Genomic DNA, 5,000 nt, shown 5'->3' on the forward strand with positions numbered 1-5,000 from the left:
TACCGCCCCGGCAAGGAATGGCTCGCTCTTTCCTAAAGCTGAGGGAATGAGCCAGGCGCGCAGCGGAGAAGAGAAGCACCAAAGAAATCTATCTACTATGGGCAGACTCTCATGGATGTGTTAAGTTTTCTACCTGTTTGGCTATGATAACAGGCAGAAATGAGAAACTTCAACGCTCCACTCTACGAGAAAAAATACTCCTGAAAGGAATTGGGTTGGAAAGCCTAAGGAAGAAGCCATTTGTAGCACTAAGAGGAAGATGTCTCACAACCCGCCTACGGATAATACGTGCCGATATAGGAATGAAGCATGCATAAACTCGTAAGTCAATAGTGAATTTGGTTGCATCGAAGGCGGATAAATTCAATAATGAGGGCCGCCCTACACATTCCAGACATTCAAGACCCTTAGCTTACACCCTCCACTAGCCCTAGCACTTCTCCGCAGCCATCCAATGTGCCACTTCCCACACATTAACATTGAAGCGAGAATGTGTCAATATGATAGAAATCCGTGTCAAATCTCCTTCTTCGCCTGGCACCCGATAATTTATTTATTAGAGTACAGTATCGGCAAGGAATCTCGATTATTAATTCGATTTTTTTAAGTATTATTAAGTAAGCCATCCACAATGCATAGGACTACCCCTCCCCATTTCCTAATTTTGAATGGAATACTTTATTATTTTTTAGTCCCTTTAATTGACATAGATGCAAATACTTTACTAAGATGATGCACAAGAAAGGGTCAGGATAGCTCAGTTGGTAGAGCAGAGGACTGAAAATCCTCGTGTCACCAGTTCAAATCTGGTTCCTGGCACAGAAAAAAAGGATCTACCGAATAGATATTGATACAAATATTTTGAGATGGATTGGGATAAATATTCATTAAAAATCTACTTAGTCTAGAGTAAGTAGATAAATGTCTAGAGTAAGTAGATAAATCTCTAAACACTTCTTTTTCTTTTAAAAATAAAAAAGGGTTCAAATCTCTGGTTCTTTTCTTTATGGTATAGAAAGAGGTGAGATTAGGTGCCCTTTTCTTCATTTTGCATTTCTTATTAATTTTGTATGCCGCTATTCCGAAGAATATTTTTTTTTATTCTTGCTTATCCTACTTTCCTAGTTGTTCTAAGTAATATGCGCGGTACAAAGTTCGTGGTAGGAACTTCTTTGAGTCATTGTATTTTTCTGTTCATACGAAGGAAACAAATATGTGATTTTCCAAATTGGAAAATCGAAATGAAGCCCTTTTTGTTCAGTCTATCTGGACCTTTTTGTATAATAGGAATTAATTAGAATATTATATTCTAAGTATTTCGTTTCGTCTAGGAACAGAACCTCAAAATATTCCTTTACTTTAATAAAATCTGGAATTGTGTTGTATAAGTGAACATGAATTTATTATCACTCAATGAGCATCTTGTATTTCATAGAAATTGGGGGTTATATAGTCCTTACGTAAGGGCCAGCCTATCCAACTTTCAGGCATTAAGATACGTTTAAGACGTGGATGATTATCATAAGAAATTCCCACCATATCATAAGATTCGCGTTCTTGAAAATCGGCACTTCTCCAAACCCAGAAAACAGACGGGATTCTAGGATTATCCTTTTGGGCAAAGACTTTTATGCATACCTCTTCTGGGTTATCTATACCATACTGTATTCTCGTAAGATGATACACGCTAGCTAAAGATCCACCGGGTGCTACGTCATAAGCACATTGGGAACGTAAATAATTGTAACCATATACATATAAAATGACAGCAATGGAATCCCAATCCCCCGCTTTTATTTGTAAAGTCTCGACTCCTCGATGATCGAAGCCCAAAGACCTATGAACCACGTCATGTTTAACTAGCCAATTAGATAACCAACCCTGCTGCATTGTCTTGATCTCTCCCCCTTTGTATAAATATTTCACATTTCAAATGCAAGTTTGAAAGATTGCACTGCTCTTTCTTTTTCTGCACAAAAGAACCCCTCCTAATTCACTAATTTGTAGGAAGATACTGAACTTTTGGATTTGAAAAAAGTTTCAGAAGATATATCTAAAGTAGATGGTGATTGATAGAGCAATTCTTGTTCGTAAGTTCCAGTGTGAGTACTGCGCCGAACATAAAGTTTGTGACGGGTAGTAAAAGATCTATTTTTCTTTTGACTTTGACATAGAGTTCGATCCTCAATTATTTCTCGCGCTATCTTCTTACGAAGTTTTGTTAGGGCATCTATAACAGCCTCTGGTTTAGGCGGGCAACCCGGCAGGTAGACGTCCACAGGAATTAACTTATCAACTCCTCGAACAGTACTATAGGAATCTGTACTGAACATGCCCCCTGTAATAGTACAGGCTCCCATAGCAATGACGTATTTCGGTTCAGGCATTTGCTCATATAATCGCACTAAAGATGGAGCCATTTTCATTGTTACCGTACCAGCTGTTAAAATTAGGTCCGCTTGTCTAGGACTTGATCTCGGTACCAATCCATAACGATCAAAGTCGAATCGCGAGCCTATTAATGAGGCAAATTCAATGAAACAACAACTGGTACCATATAGAAGGGGCCATAAACTTGAGAGTCTTGACCAATTCGAAAGATCGTTTGGTGTAGTTGAAATAACGGAATTAGAACTTGTTTGGTCGAGTAACGGAAACTCAATCAAACTCATAATTGTCTCAATGGAATCTTTTCCTTCTTTTTTTTTCTGAATATTCAGTTAAGACCATTCCAAGGCTCCTTTTCGCCATGCATAAACTAAACCAACAACTAGGATAAGCACAAAAATGAAAGCTTCGATAAAAACGGATACACCCAATACGTCGAAACTCATTGCCCAAGGGTAGAGAAAGACTGTTTCCACATCAAAAACAACAAAAACTAGCGCAAACATGTAATAGCGTATTCGGAATTGTAACCAAGCCCCCCCCATGGGTTCTATACCCGATTCATAACTAGAAAGCTTCTCTGGTCCTTCACTAACCGGGGCTAAAAGTCCTGAAATCCAAAATACCAAAATAGGAATAAGGCTTGCTATTATTAGAAATGTCCAAAAAATATCATATTCGTGAAGCAGAAACATAAATGTACTCCCATTAATGTGGAATAGGCGGAACTGAATTAGTCAATTCAAGTTGACATTGTCAATTTATCCAGAACTTCTCTCTTTTCCTCGGTGAAACAAGAATCTGTTTTGCTCAAACCAAAGGCAAGGAGCGCTTACTTTAGGCTTTGTTTCTTTTGTGATATGTCTTCCTTAAGGATTCATCCAATGTAATCCCCACTGCCCTTCTTTATTTATTTTGTATCGGGTTACTAAATACTAAACAAATTCAAGAAATAAGAGAATTCAGAATAGCTACCAGAAAGACTAATCCAATCCATAATGATGTACCGGAAAATACAACGTTTTTATTATTTGACCAACCATCAGGAGAAGCAAATACAAGGGGTACACTAATTACTAAAACTGAGGAAGTCGCAATTAATGCAAAAACAGCTAATTGGAAAGCAATAGTCATATTTATGATCCTCCAAACTACCTTCAAATAAAGTTGACTACATATTTCTATTTGATCCCTCACTTAATCAAAATTGTACGAAAATACAAGAAGTAGGAGGGGTTTAATCATGAATCCATTGATTCTTCTTTTTATTAAAACTTTTTCCTTACCGCTTTTATTTGGATATGGAGTTGAGGGGAGGGGATTTAGCCTTTATTTCACAAACGGATATAGCGGATTCTGTATCCGTGTATACAGTATACAGAGATATATTGAAAGTGGACTTGCATCTGAGATGAGTTAGTAGATCATTTCATATAGCAATGTTCTATTTGTAGTTACCAATGAATAGGATAGAGAAGCTCTATCCTAGATTTCTATGGTATATGGAATTTATGGTTTCCTTTGGTTTAAATCCAATCATCTAGATTGGAAGAAGCAATTCCCCCATTGGTAACAAATGGTTATCCATTAAGCGGAGGAAATAGTAATAAAAAGAAAAAGGCTTATGCTCCTTTATCTTAAAAGAACGGACTAAAGGGTCAGCTACTTAGCCAACTTTCATAATTAAATACCGTCACTGTATGAATAATTCTTATTGTGAAAAGAGTTATTTACTCTATAATGGATAGGTAGAGCCAAAGAATGTGAACTATACAAGTTCACAATACCTTTTGATGAAATGAAAGAAAGGGCTCCGGTGTATAGAGAGGGCCTCGCCGTTTAAAAGGGAACCATAAAAACGATGGAACCCACTGTTTTTTTAGTATCGTTAGAATTTGTTATTTCTATGCGAAATAACTGAATAGAATAAAAAATCGTGGTTGGGAAGGTTATAGTAGCAAAAGCCATTGGAATTAATTCTAAACAAAAGTAGAAGTTCAAAACCTAATAAATTTAATTATCTCTTCCATTCTATGGCCCCAAGAATGCCAATATTAGCACGAATCGTACGGAAATGTAACTCGGTATTCAAACAACTATTCAGAGTTCCTAGAGCTCCTTGTACAGCTTGTTGGAAAACCCGTTGTCGGACCTGATTCCCAATCCATCTCGAGTAATTTTTATCAATACCTATTCGGTAGATCCTTTTTTCTGTGCCAGGAACCAGATTTGAACTGGTGACACGAGGATTTTCAGTCCTCTGCTCTACCAACTGAGCTATCCTGACCATTTATTGTGCATCATCCTAGTAGAGTACGTACTTGTATCTATGTCAATTAAAGGGACTAAAAAAGAAAAAAGTCTTCTAAAATTGGACTTAGTAAATGTCAGGATAATGATATGGATTGTGAATGACTTACTTAATAATAGGGATTACTTGCCTATACTATAATATGTTCATTTGTATGAATGGGATAAGATCCAAAGAAGTAAGTTCGGATCCGTTTGTGAAAGAGTAGAATAAGAAAGATAGTGAATCTTGTTTGAACCATTAATGAAAAATAGAGGTTGGTACAATAGTTAGGAAGTAAAATGGGCTTTTTATTGGGGAT

General features: G+C 36.9%; 2 non-coding genes across 2 annotated transcripts; one reads left to right on the forward strand and one right to left on the reverse strand.

Annotated features, from left to right (window-relative positions):
• On the forward strand, window positions 747-819 carry TRNAF-GAA. Its single transcript has one exon. It is a non-coding gene; the product is annotated as a tRNA-Phe (tRNA).
• Window positions 4,603-4,675, reverse strand: TRNAF-GAA. The gene has a single exon. It is a non-coding gene; the product is annotated as a tRNA-Phe (tRNA).

Source organism: Sorghum bicolor, chromosome 3 (genome assembly GCF_000003195.3).
Source record: "Sorghum bicolor cultivar BTx623 chromosome 3, Sorghum_bicolor_NCBIv3, whole genome shotgun sequence".
In the NCBI taxonomy this organism is placed as follows: Eukaryota; Viridiplantae; Streptophyta; class Magnoliopsida; order Poales; family Poaceae; genus Sorghum; species Sorghum bicolor.